The 14,886-nt window shown below is 40.4% G+C and overlaps 1 protein-coding gene and 1 pseudogene across 1 annotated transcript in view; one reads left to right on the top strand and one right to left on the bottom strand.

The window, feature by feature from the left end:
* The window catches only part of Npas3 (neuronal PAS domain protein 3), an 852,204-nt gene that overhangs the window by 183,051 nt on the left and 654,267 nt on the right, over positions 1-14,886 (bottom strand).
* On the top strand, positions 11,052-11,583 carry LOC110552741 (28 kDa heat- and acid-stable phosphoprotein-like; annotated as a pseudogene).

The raw sequence follows: 14,886 nt of genomic DNA, 5'->3' as shown, positions 1-14,886 counted from the left end.
ATTCAAGAAGTGAAATTTACTTTCGCAAATATGATTCCATTTATTTTAATTGATTTCCTCTCTCAAAGATTATTCATGGATTCTGTAGAGGTATGCGGTTTTCTCTTATATTGAGAGATATATACTACTTTTAAGTAAGTTTCCACCCCCCAAAACTTAAAATAGTCATTTAATTTATCATTTGAAAAGCAGTACAATATGACTAATTTTATTTGACCACAGTCAATTGGTAAGTTTTATAAGAAAGAAAAAGAAACCTAGCCCTTAGTCGCCTTATTCACCTTATTATTTATTTTCATAGATAACGACTTCTACTTGACAAGTATGGTTATAAAACACAGAGTCAAGAGAAACGAGTCATTGCAATAAGCAGCCCGTGTCTCCTGGAAGCACTCGGGTGTCCACGTTTCTGTGGGGTTCAGTGTGGGGTTCATGTCTACGGGCAGGCTGCCCTCCTGCATTCAATCCCTCGAATCTCTACCTACCCTGCCCTGCGTCTCCATATCCTCGCTCACCTACCCCTCTTTGCGAAATACGTAAAAGTCAGGCCTGTCCTTAATAACAACAAAAAGTGGAGGCAAGAACCACAGCATGGGGTGTCCTATTTCGCTTGAGTTCCTAGCATCAACAATCACTGAACGTCTTTTGCACTGCTGCTGTAAGTCCTCTGGCAGTTTGCGAAGTGTTTACTGTGCACTGTATCATAAAGTTTAACAGTAGTGGGTTGGCTTTATCTGGTATCTTCCAGAGGGCTGTTGGCACACTGGGACTTTGTGGGTCACATCCACTCAGAGGCATTGCTGCACTGGGGAGCGAGAGGCCAAGTCCCCAATGTTAGATGGCTCAGCATTCAGGAAGGAGCAGCAAGAGAGAGACATGATTTCTCCGTGGAGACATGTTTATGCATCCCACCCTTGATTTGAAGAGCACACAGGATGAACATAAACCCCAGTGATACAGGCTGGAAGGAAATTCCAAGTTATTCCTGCATTCTGTTGCCCTGAATTCTGGAATGAAATCTTCAGAAACCAACCAATCAGCTCTTGTCTTCCTGCCTGACGTCAACGTTGCTTTCAACAAAGCTTTCCGGGGGCATTGATAACCCTGACCTCAAATTTATTGAAGACGCTAGCCAGCTTCAGGGTCACCAACCCTAGAGCACCTGAGAACATTAAGTTTAGTGCTGGATAGAAACAGCAAGGTTTATTGTTCAACTAGGTTTGTGATCCTTATTTCACGGCAACCGACAGCTCCATCTTAAAACTTTCAAACGTTAGTTACAGCATTACAAATTATCTGGAAGACTCTTAGGAATCTTAATGTGTTTTAATCTCTCTCTGTGAATGAGTGTGTATGTAAGTTACAGGTGTGTGCATGTGCGAGTGTATGTAAATATGTGTGAGTCTATAAGTATGCGGCATCTTAGTAGATGTAAGCATATATGCATGCGTGTTGGTGTGTGTGAGTGAGAGAGAAGGAGAGAGGGAGAGGGAGAGAAGTTGAGAGGGAGGAGAATGTGAATGTGTGTGCTGACTTGTGCAGGTCAGAAATGACCTGCAGTGTGATTCTTCTTGCTTGCCCAGGGTTTCCTGTTTGCCAGTGTGCACAGCAGGCCAGTGGGCCTGTGAGTTTCTGGGGACTCGCCTGTTTCTGCTTCTCAGCCTCCTGTCTTGTACAGAGGTGCTCGATTGCAGATCTGAGCCACAGCACCTGTCTACATGGTTGCTGGTGATACAAACTTAGGGACTTAGGGTTCCCACACTTGCACGGCAAATATTTTACTCACTGAGCCATCTCCCTGGCTTGTTTGTTTGTTGTTGTTTTTTTTTTTTAAAATCACATATGAGCAGTTCTAAGGGCCTGATCAAAAATCTACCTAGCTTTCACAGGATTGTGAAAAAGAGAGAGAGAGAGAAAAATAAAACTTGGTGAGCTTCTGAAATGAAGTTTGCCAGTAAACTCTGGCTCAATGAGGAGATGGGAGAGAGGAATATCATTAAAATTAATTCACATCACAGTCAGGAAAATGGAGTTATTTAGTGCCTGTGTCCACAGAAAGAAAGCACATGGAGCTCCTTATCAGGCAGGAGCTACCCTGGAAGGCAATCCTAGGAAGACAGAGGTAAGCAGCCTCAGAGATCATTGTTCTTCTTATTAATAAATTTCTGTTTTTCAGCTTTGAGAGTCTAGACTCATTTTCTTCCTCTTCTTTGAGTTTTCAGTCTTATTTCAAACACTGAGTTGGAAGGGACTATTCCAACAATCAACACTGTCATAAGTGAAGAGAAATGGCTGTGAGAAAATCTGGCTGTCAGAGAGTTATTTCAAGGATAGGTACTTAGTCATCACTGAACTAAGATCTTGCTACCTTCTTCCTCTGGGTAACCCTGCACTCAGCTAAGAAGATAATGACTTAAATAAACAGATGAGCTGCTGGAAGCCCAGCTCCTCACCGGTTTTTTCTCCCATCATCTGAGAGGGGTGGGGGGTGAGGGGTGGAGTTTTAACACAATGCTGGATGCTTGATGCCCACAAGCTCCTGATTGGGCCAGACAGAGGCAGGGACTCAGTGCTGCAGAATGGGAGGAACACTGTGTAATGAGGCATCAGTGCCCAGCGAAGAAAGGGGAAAAGATGAAAAAGAATAAGAATTAGCCCCTGGTGCTGCAGAACACAGGAGACCCACAAAGGCTAATTTCAAATGGCTGGAGCTCTCACATCTCAGGGATGAACTTGCTTCTCGATGCACTTGTAACTCCTATTAATGTTAATGCGGCCAAGCCCACCGAGAAGAGAAGACAGACCCTTGGCTTGCTTTCATCAATTCACTTCCTTTTTTTCCAGTGGGGGGTGTGTGGTTACCTTTATGAATTAAGACAGGAACCTATGATAATGTACAAATACATTTGGGTTGAAAAAGAAAAAGGGAATAACCTATGAGCACAGGAAAAAAGGTGTATCTAAAGTACATGGAGCAGATGGCAGTTCATGGGATGCATCGCTAAGAGTCCAGTGTTAAGTCCTAGCCCGCGAGCTCGCCCTCGGATTAACTCAACCAATGACATCGCAGCATTTGGACCCTCCACACATTTCTTTTCCCCTAAACATTCACACCAAAAAACTGGTAACAACTCTTTGGTAAATAAATTATTAGCATTTGTTACAAAGAGTAGAGAACTAGGGTGAACAGAAACTAAAAAAAAAAAAAAAAATTAAAAAAATATTTATTTATTATTACAATGTATTCACTTTGTATTCTGTCTGTAGCCCCTTCCCTCATCTCTTCCCAGTCCCACCCACCCTCTCTTTTCTCCCTGGGCCCAGGGCTACCTGCAGAGACTGATACTTCAATCAGCCATGTATGAGAGGACCTAGACCCCTTGCTCAGAGGAAGCCCATGGCAGCTCAGTCTCAAAGTGGGTTCCCTAGTAAGGGGAACAGGGGCTTTCTCTGACATGAACTTAGTGGTTGGCTCTTTGATCACCTCCCCCTGGGGGGTGCAGCCTTAGCAGGCCACAGAGGAAGATGATGCAGCCAGTCCTGATGAGACCTGATAGGGTAGGGTCAGATGGAAGGGAGGAGGGCCTCCCCTATCAGTGGACTGGGGACTCAAATTTTTACACTTAAAAAACAAATGATCAGAACAGCTCATGGGGAGAATGAGGGAGAGCAGACAGCTCAGTGATGGGATGAACTGGAAAGACGCAAACCCACAGTTACTGCACATTGGAGTCTCATGTTCAGTGTGGTCTCAGTTATGTCAATCCAGGCATGTACGGGATCATACAGGCTTGGGTCCTTAGCACATTTCCCTGAGTTCCATTCATACCCAACGTCTAGAAGACTGCCACAGAAGCCTCTGTGACAGTGCATGGACGACTATAAGCGTGCCAAGGAAATGACTGAGGTGATGCAATCGGCGGCTGGGAATTCTATACTTTTAGCAAGGTTACCCTGGCCTTACTGAGGCTTGCTCTGGACGTGGGTGGGAACCGTCACTACACTGCAATGCAGCAGTCTCTGTAACTTGGACAGAGGACTCTTAAGCCTAACCTCCTCGTTCTATAGTCACAAGCTGCCCATGGTTTACTCACTATGTTTTTAAAAATGAATGGAGCAAAGGAAAAGCAAGCAAGACAATTAACCAGGCATGCATACAAGTCTGTATTTAAAAAAAAATTCTCACATCTGTAGTCTTTCAAACTGTGATATTATCTCAGCTTTTCAGTATTTTTAAACTTGACATTGCCTAATATTAAAATGGACATATCAGAACGTGAAGTAGTGTACATATATATTTTTAAATAAATGGTATGTGTAAATTTTGACCTGAAGTATTTTGACAAGCATTAATAAGTTTGTTCATTCACATATGAAACTTTATTTATATGGATGGGTATAATAACAATATAAATATATAATAATATTATATATTATACATATATTATTATATATAATATAATATAATATAATATAATATAATATAATATAATATATATTATAATAATATATATAATATAATATATAATATAATATAATAATATATATTGTTATATATTATATGTAATAATATATAATATTTATTATATATAATAATATATACTATAATAATGCAACAGTATTTTTATGAATATACCACGTTCATCTAATGGTAGTCATCTGAGATTATTTCCAGTTTCTGATATTAAAAACAAAGCTACTGTGAACAAGTGTTGTACAACTGTTTGGACACATGCGTTTCTTTTCAGACAAATACCTAGGGGTTAGCGCAATAAATGTGGTTTATATGTGGCTAATTTTTAAACATATGGAGTATTCTTCCAAAGCAAAGGCATAGCTAACGTTCCTTCACGAGTCCCAGTCCTTGCGTGTTCGCTCTTGGTGCTCAGCCATTCCGACGGCAGCACCGTGGCACTCCGCGCGTGGAGCTGGTGCTTCCTCACTGGAGCACGGTGCAGTGCTCCATCTGTAAGGATCGCCCCTCGTAGCTGGAGAGCTCCACTGCTGGAATTGCTGGCCACAGACTTTGCTCACTTCCTGACTGGCTCCTATTCATGAGTTTTAAACTCACACAAGAAAGCCTTTTGTCAGATATGACATAATGTTCTCTTCTAGTCTGTAGCTTTTCAGTTACCCAAGAGACCTCTGAGCAGTCTATATGCCCTGTTGCTGTGTACACCAGCTCATCAGCCTTTAAAACCCGAGCAACACCTTCGGTGTTGTATTTAAGCCATCTTGGCCAAACTCAAGTTCACCAAAGTTGTCTCAAATTTTCCTCTGTGAGCTTTACAGTTTTGGACTTTTGCCTATGACCCTGTGTAAGCTTTTATCAGAGGACTCTTGATCAAAAATATTCCTACATATGGATATCTATTTATTCCAATACTATTTAATTATTGAAAAGACTTTCTTTTGAATATATTTATACCTTTGTTGAAAATCAGTATGTATAATTATATATATGATTTTTGAAATTAGGCAATATCAGTCCCCTAATTTTTTTCTTAAGTTTGTCTTGGGTATACTAGAAAGTTTCATATCCCTACAAATGTTAGCATTATTTTGTTATTTTCTGCAAAATGTTTACTGGAAATTTTGATTGGGTTATACTGAACTTGTAGAGCAATTTAGGAAAATGGAATAGCATAACCGTAATGAGGCTCCTGAGATAGAAACTTGGTGTATCCACTCAAATTCTAATTTCTCTTACAAATGTTTTATAGTTTTTTGTTTTATGTCTTTATTTATTTTGGAGACAGAGTTTATGTAGCCCAAGTTGGCCTCATATTTACTAAATAGCCCAGGATGACTTTGAACTTGCAGTTTTTCTACCTCTCCTCCTCAGTGCTGGGGTTATGGGTGTGCAGCCTGTTGCCTGGCTGGTTTGATTTCGTGTGTGTGTGTGTGTGTGTGTGTGTTTGAGACAGTTCACTATGTAGCACTACCTTCCAGGAAGCTTGTTATACAGACCAAGCTGGCTTCAAACTCACACAAACTTGCCTGCTTCTAGAGAGGGCTGGGATTATTGTATGTTAGCATGCCTGGCTGTTAGGTGATTTGTGAATGTACAGTTCTCTCATGTTTTGATAGATTTCTTTCTACCTAAGCATTTATGAATGCTATTATAAAGACTCTTTACTTATTTATTTTAATTTCTGATCATTTGTGACATGTACAAGAATACAGGTATATAATTAATTTTTATGTGTTGGTCTTATATCCCCAAATCTTACCAAATGCACTTGTTATTCTTGGTGGAGTTTGGTGAAAATAATAAGATTTTCTATGTAGATGATAATGTTGTCAACAGTTAAAATATTTTTACCTCATGTTTGGTATAGATATCCTTTATTAATTTTTTTCATGCTTTATTGCAGAGGTTAGACTGTTTTAGCACAATGCCACATTAAAATTTTAATGGCAGACATCATACAAAGAGCATGTTTGAAGTTTTTTACCTGTGGTGCTAATTGTACTGCTTTCTTTCAGCTATTACATGTCAATAGGAGGATGTCATATTTCATTCCTATTTAGCTCTAAGATTTTGGTCCTGCTTTTAAAGAGCACGGTTTTCATGTCATTACTTTTCTCTGTTAGTTTCTATTCCATTAATTTCCACTTTGATCTTCATTATTTCCATTCTTCTGCATATTTTGGATTTAATTTTCTGTCCTTTTTCTAGCTCTCAAGGAAGGCTCTGATAATGTAAATTTAAAATATTTTATTACCTAATATAGTGCTATAAAATATCCTTTTACATTAGTCATATATTGCAAATCCTATATTTTTTTTCATTTTCTCTCATAATACATTTTAATGTCTTCTTTGAAATAGGAGTAATTCTGAATGTTGTTTCTAAATACTTGAGATTTCTCTAGAAGAGTCTTTGCAATGACTTCTACCTTGATTCCTCATGGTCAGAGAACATACTTCATATAACAAATATTTTTTTAACTTTATAAAGATATGCTTTATTTGGGTAATGTAGTTTATTTTGAAAGGAATGTATGTTTTTGTTGGTGGGTGAAACTTTGAGCTTTTAAAATGTTAGCATTAATGAAGTTGACTGGAATTATGGTTTAAATCTTACACTTTTACTGCCTTTATGTTTATGAGAAAGAGGCATCAAAACTTTTTACTATAATTACAAATTTGCTTTATATATTTTAAATCTGTGGCTAAGTCTATAACTATGTGGGGTTACTGTCTTTCTTAGGAAGAAGTCTTTCCTTATGAAGTGGGTTCTACACCCATAGCTATACTGCCTGTTCTAGAATCTGCTTTGCTTCACGCTAACACAAACTTCTCTATTTGGATTGGCACGCAGGCCTTTTCTCCATGATTCTAATGGGTCCCTGTTTTGTCTTTATATTGGAGCTATCTTTTAAAGGCAACAGATAAGTCTGCTTCTTTTTTCCTTTACACAATCTGATATGCGCTGCTTTTTAATTTGATTATTTAGGCTACGTAGATTAAATAGAATGATTTCTATGTTGGAGTTTGAATCTATCATCTTGTCATTTATTTTCTGTTTGTTGTGTATGTTTCCCCACCCTCCTGGTTGTCTGCCTCTTTTGGAGCAGAGTACTTTTATGATACCACTTTATATACTTTGTCATCTTATTGGCTCTAACTCGTTGCTATTTCTACAGTTGTCTTAGGGTTTACAGTACACATCATTAATGCAATATAGTCTGTCTTCACATCATAGTATCACATAAAAAGCCTGACAATAGCATGTTTCTTTCTTTCTGAACTCTGTGCTAGTATTTTGCTTTTGCTTGTGCAATAAATCCTATACTAGCCCATTATCTTGGAAAGATACTTAAATATTAAGAAAATTGGAATCTATTTCCCCATGCTACCACTACTGGCATTATTCATTCTTCTATAAATATTTACATCCAGGGCCATCTCCCTGGGTACAGATTTCTCTATTGGCACCCCCCCCCCCCATTTTTAAGCCATCTTCTACTGGCTACTGTAATTCTTATCTTTGTTCCTTTGATGCTCAACATTTTTCTTCTTCTTAAACTGAGCTTTTCTTTCTCTGTTTTAACTTTGCCTCTGCTTTTTGATCACCTTAATTACAACATGTCTTGGAGTTTTCTTCATGTTTTTTTTTTTTTTTTTTTTTTTTTTTTTTGTGTGTGTGTGTGTGTGTGTGTGTGTGTGCGCGCGCCAGGAATTCATTTGACTTCTTGGATATGTGGGTTTACTGTTTTCACCAATCTGGAAAAATCTCAAGTTTAGTAAAGTTGTCCCTCAGTGCCCTGAGACAACCCGTGTCACTTGAAGAACACACATTTCTCCACACATCATTTTGTGTAGCTCCTCTAGGTGTGCTTTCATAGTCTTGATATTTCCTCTGTGATGTCCTGCCTATTAATCCTATCCACCTACCCTGCAGTATTCTTCTGTAGCCTTTCTCAACTGCTAAATGTTTACATTTTTACTTGTGTAATTTTTTTTCATACAGATAGAACATAGTAATAATAACATCTGTATCCTTCACACCTAATTTTACCACCTGTCTGTTCTAGGTAAGTCTTGACAAACTGATTTCTCTCTTCATTGTAGGCATATTTTCCATTTTCATACTGTAGCTCGTATTTTTGTGCAGGTATGACATTGGAAGTTTTAAGGGTCTTGCTTCCGTCGTGTTTTAGACAGGACTGCACCAGTGTTCACACAAGAACAAATTGTGTGAACTAAATTGTGTGAGCTTTAGCTGTACTAAAGCTCATCAGGTAATTGGCATCTGTGTTAAGATAGAAAGAAAACTAACACCCTTTGTCCACTGTATCCTGGTGCCTGAGTCACCAAGAGAAATGAAGCCCAGTTGAACTCTGTCTGGGTGGAGTGAGGCCTTCCTCACACATTGATAAGAAAGAGTAAGATCTGCTTCCTCAGTAGAGTGGTGATGCAGAAAGGCTGTCCTGCCTTGTTTGTCGCTGCTGGGGACTTGCTGGGTGTGGAAGACCTAGCACCCCAACATGTCATGTTTCCATATTGAGATGAAAGAGGCAGAGGCACAGAGGCTTATTCTGATGTGTGACAGATTCCACCGGTAAAGAGACATGCATCTATCCCAGTGCTCTGCGGATCTTAGTGCTTTCCAACCTGATGGCAGAAACAGGCACTGTTTGGCCTCTCAGTGCTGGATACTCCACCTCAGATGGACGCCTCCCAGTCGTGCCTGTTTTCTTCATGTATACACACCGATTAATACTCAGTAAATTACTTAAGGACAACCCGCTGCATAATTCTAAAGCCCTCTCTCTCTCTGTGTGTGTGTGTGTGTGTGTGTGTGTGTGTGTGTGTGTGTCTGCGTGACTGTGTGCAGCTGTCACCTGGAGTTCTTACCTTCTGGAGTTCTAGCCAAGTGAAACCTCCCAACACTACTGTCCATCACAGCCCGTGCCGGCTGTTGGCTCTGGGAGGGCTGCAGTGAGAGGAGGCCTCACTTTTGCTCTGTTGACTTCGCTGTGTGTGGAGAGCATTAGTCGCTTTGATGCTCAATTGTGTGGTGCTGTGGATAATGCTGTGTAACAGCTGCCGCTTCCATCCTGAGTCCCGGTTCAGAGCTGGGACTAGCACATCCTGTGGGGACACTGCTCACAGTGTCTCTCAGGACCACTCTCCTGTATTACCTGATGGCCAGTGCGTCTGAAACTATAAAATTACATTCTCTCTTTTTGCTTTTCCAGGTGAAAAGGCCAATGCAGACATGGGTGCTCATGGCCAGAGTTGGAAGTATTATTCCCTCCAGTGTGAAAGAATCCAATTTCTCTTTCGGGAGGATGTTTCTGAAGGTCATATATGACGACTAATTTATGTTACTAAACATTTTCAAAACAAGACTCTGCTACTTTAAGGGAGAAGCTGTAGTATTTTAGTACACACTCCGGCTTAGTCCCAGAGAAGAATTCTTTGGCTTTTATGTAGGACTGTGGCTGTGAGAGTCTTGGGAAAATTAAGCAGTGTGATGACTGTCATTAAGAGTGGTGGGTATCTTTATTTGCTCATTCACATTTGGAAAATCAAATTAAATTGTGATCTCTATCTTCAAGCAGGTTCAGAAATGCCAGGACCACCTCTGCCCTCTTTAGGTTTTCAGGCTCAAGGAAGAAACAGCTCACCAAAAATTCATGACAATTCACTCTGCAAAGCGGAATCCTGAGCCACAGAAAGTGACCCTGAATCAAGGGCTATGCTCAGAATTGCATTCATCAAACTAAGGTTGAATTTGCCAACCCGGGGCACTGCCCGATTGTCATTTCCAGGAAAATGATGTGAGAAAATACTTTGAAGAGGGAAAATAATTATCCTCCTTCAACAACTTCAAAGGTAGTCCTAGAAGATGAAAATGAATCCATTTCTCCTGACTTCAGGAGCACATTATCAACTGTGAACTTGCTTCACGACATAAATTCTGAGTGGATAGTCTGTTCTCTGAACCAGTTCCACCAAGGAAGGAAAGGCGACATTTAGCTTTCCCTTTGGCTGCTAGCTAACAGGGTTACAAAATGTGCTCAGTGGGGAGCATGCCCAGAATGCTTGTGTTCTCATTGCTCCTCTATTAGAACCTTCTGGAAAAGTCAAAGCCTATCTCAGAATGCAAGTACTGATAGTCTCACCTCTCCTATGCTTTGAGGTCTAGTTAAAAGTATTACTGCCCATGAAACCCTTCTCAGAGAGGGTCACAGTCATTTACACGTCTCCTACCAGGTTTAACAGTTTGGATGGTCTAACTTGAATGTAAAGCTTTGGATCTTACTTTTGTTTTATTTGCAATTGTTCTTACATTGACTTAATGTTTATATTACTGTCAGTAACAGTTACTTTGAGATAAGAGGGGAGAGGAGATTGTTCTTCATATGTTTCCATGTGCCTGACAAGACAGTGTCATTTGCCAGTAATTATTTGTATAACCATGGGTAAATCAACTAAATTCACTTCAGTCCATTTTTTTTTAATCTATATAATTTTGGATTAGCTGCTTAAGTCAAGGCACCACTGTTGTCGCTGCAGCAGCTGCTGGAGCTGAGATGCCTAAAGGAGGCAGAACAGGAGGCCACGAGGGCCAGGTGAGGCAGTACACAAGCCCCGAGGAGATCGGTGCCCAGTTGCAGGCTGAGAAGCAGAAGGCCTATGAAGAAGACGAACAGGAAGAAGGTGGAGATGGGAAGAAGGAGAAGAAGCCTCTGGACTCAAATGAGAGTGAAGATGAAGATGATGACTACCAGCAAAAGCAAAAAGGTATAAAAGGGCTCACGGACATTGAGAACCCCAACCGGGTGGCACAGACAACCAAGAAGATCACACAACTGGATCTGGATGGGCCCAAAGGAGCTTTCCAGGAGAGAATGAGAAGAAATTGAGAAGCAGAAAGCAAAAGAGTGCCATATGAAAATTCATTTAGCTGGGAAGACAGAGCAGGCCAAAGCTGATCTCGCCCTGCTGGCAACTGTCTGGAAACAGCGGGAAGAGGCAGCAAGAAAGAAAGAAGAAGAAAGGAATGCAAAAGATGATGCAACTTTGTCAGGAAAACAAATGCAGTCACTCTCCCCGAATAAGTAAGCTGGCCTGTAGGAAGAGACACCGGGGGGACTGGGCTGTGCCACGCGGACATCTGCCGGGCCTTACCTACCCTGGGCCCTGGCTATGCTGCAGCAGCCCCTTATGGCCAGGAGCCCCTATGGCCTGAGGCCTCCTCTTCATCTTGGCACAGAAATTGTTCAGGGGATGTGGGGGGCTGAAGAGAGGGGCAGCTGCTCTCTTTGAGACAGAAAGATGCAGGACAGCATTCTGTATGTAAATATTTGAATGCTTTTGCTGTTTTCAGAATTTGGAACCCTGGTTGGAGGTTGCCTGGGAAGTGGGGTAAGGAGATCCCGTTTATCCAGTAGATTGCATGTTAGTCGGCGTGGGGAGGCTCGGGTAGTGTCAGCTGCTGCGGGAGTTGATGACAACCAGCCTAGATCATGGTCTGGGCTCTCAGAGGGGCTAACCGGGAGCCTGTGCCGCTAAGAGTCCAAGGTTTGTGCCTGGCCAGTTCTGTCCGATGAGGCCTCTCCTATGTGACCTTCTCTGTCCCCTCCCACCCACCTGGTCAGGGCTAGTGCCCATTTTTAACCCTACCCATTGATCATTTCAAGAAACCTCTGGTTACTGTGTATCACCCAGACAAGACATGCTCCTCAAATTTAACTTGTATATTTGGCAGATTAAACGACATTATTATTATTTTTTTAAGTAGCTGCTTTACATACTTTCTTATGCTATATATATTTTTTCCTGGAGACAGGTTTTTTTTTTTTTTTTTTTTTTTTTTTTGTATGGCCAATGGCCCTGGAACAAGTTCTGGAACTTGCTTTGTAGATCAGGCTAGCCTTGAACTCACAGGGACCTGTCTGCCTCTGTCTCCCAAATGCTGGGATTAAAGGTATGTACCGTCATGTCCAGCATATGCTACAGGATTTTACAACATCATTTATTCTACACAAATATTGTACTTAATGTAGTTTATATTTGTTGTTGTTCTCAATTCTGTAGCAAATACTGATAAGTGCTATATAAACCACTGACTAGTTACTCATTTTAGCAGGACAAAATTGGTGAAGGGGCAGAAAAATGTGTACCTACATAGTTCCTGAGTAGGTGGGTAAAATGTATTACGGGGCTATTTAATCAGATTACAGTCAGCCTTACTGGCTCCATTGGCAATTTGATGCTGGATATTCCCTTGGGATGGGGTGAAATTATTTTATCTTCAAGACAGGATTTTCATGGAGTAAGTTAATGGCACCAGTAAAGTACTTCATTTTACAGATTTAAGATGAGTTATTTTATAGAGAATAAAGGTGATTGCCCCACAAAAATATGTAGGTTGAGCCTTTAAGCTCCTCCACATAAATATCCATATTATTTTCTGTCTTAACCTCTAGGAGGACAAATTGCAGTTGTGCAGAAATCTAGTCCCCTGGGGTTAAGGTGGTCACAGGAGAGCAAGACTCTACATAACAACACATCCATCTAAACTCCTAGAAGCTATCCATATTCAGAAATTCTGTCTACCTCAATGTCATCAACCCATTCCATCATGGGTTTTGAAGTATAGTTTTCAATAACTGTCACTCTTCAATGGCTAACAAAATGCCTCCTTGTGTTAACCCCATGTCTTTTGTGAGTTCCACAAATAACTAATTAACCTCCCCTTCAAAAGGCAGCATGAGGACAGGAAAGAAGCCTCCATGAACTGGCCTTGCAGATCTCACACAGCCTCCTGAGTGAGCACCACGGATCTTCCCCTCTCCTCCGAGTTCTCTCCAGAATTAAATGCTTATTGACTCCACGCTAATATCCATTTAGTAAGCTGCCGTTTTTTGTTTGTTTTAATATAGCGCTCAGTTTTACAGTAGAGGGGAATTATGCAGTTTAGAAGTATGAATATTAAAAAAGGATTTAATTAAATCTGTTGCCTGAAACCTCTGTCTAAAGCTATAATGACAAATTTAGTCCATATTTATTATGGTGCACAGGGGACCTTAACCAGATCATTAGTTTATGTGCCTTACTCAGTAGTGAAGTTCTAAAACTTTACATTTTGCATATTATTACATTATTCATTTTTCCAACTAGGCATAAAATACGACTTCCCATGAGTACAATACCTAATTCTTCAAAATATACAAAGATAGCAATAAAATGATTAAATTACAACTCTTACATCTGTTCTTCTTGTCTGATTATAAATTAAAATGTTTTAAAACAGGAGAAAACAATTCAGGTGGCAAATGGCTTTCAACTGCTCAACCTCCCAAAGGCTGAAGAGCAAATAAAAATAGACGCAACTGCCTAACAGGCCACTTGCACAGACATGTAAGTACATGGAAAGATGCCCACCGACGAGAGGGTACTTTTCACCCACACCGCTGCTAGATGCCCATCTTAAGAGGCTGCAGAAAGTAGAATGTTCCTCCAATGACGACATAATGAGTACACTAGCCAATGGAGGTGCCAAAGTCCAAGAAATAAGTGAATGAAATTATAGTGTATATAAAATGCCCTTTTAGAGCCAAACTATAAAATGTTATGTCTGCCAGGAGGAAAATATTTAATGCCATTCTAATCCATTAGCTATCACCACAAAATGCTGCCTGTGTTTTCTTTAATAGTCACACATTAACTCATGGTTAATTTAATGACGGAAACGGGCAGAAGGCACCCTGAAAGCACTTTTGACGGAGTTGGTGAAGCCCCCACCCAGTTAAGACAATGCAACCATCAGCCGTGAAATGCAGACCTAAAGGCATCCATGCACCAGCCACAGGTCTCCTTCTTTCTGAAGTCCGTAAGACAAAAACTTAGCTCAAAAACTGCCTATTCTTAGATATTTTTTAACAAGTCATAGCCCAACACTTATAAATTTATAACTTTGGAATTCATTCTGGAGAGGCCAGTTTAGATATTGCCAGCTTGATTTCAAGGCATTTTCTTCAAAGCCTACTACTTACTTGAGATGCTGCCTGAATTATGAAACACTGGATTTTGAACACTTGAGATAAAAACAGAATGCTGCTAAGTTAGCATTATTTCTACACACCCGTAAACATTCACGCATGCACACACCTATTATGAGAATCTAAGACTACAGATACAAAGTCAAAGAGACAGAGGTACATTTAGGAGGCCTGAGTACTCCAATGTTTAAAGGAGGACCGACTGGAGAGCTGTCGGCAGGATGGAAAACTGGAATATTCACACGAGGCAATAGGGAAGATAAACTAGTTTCCAATACAAATGAACAAGCTGGCCTTTAGGGAGAATGTGTCTCCCACTGAGTTAGCTACAACCTTTTCAAGAGAAAGGACTTCAGCTTCC

Source organism: Meriones unguiculatus, chromosome 7 (assembly GCF_030254825.1).
Source record: "Meriones unguiculatus strain TT.TT164.6M chromosome 7, Bangor_MerUng_6.1, whole genome shotgun sequence".
Lineage (NCBI taxonomy): Eukaryota > Metazoa > Chordata > Mammalia > Rodentia > Muridae > Meriones > Meriones unguiculatus.
This window is presented reverse-complemented; position numbering and strand designations above follow the sequence as displayed.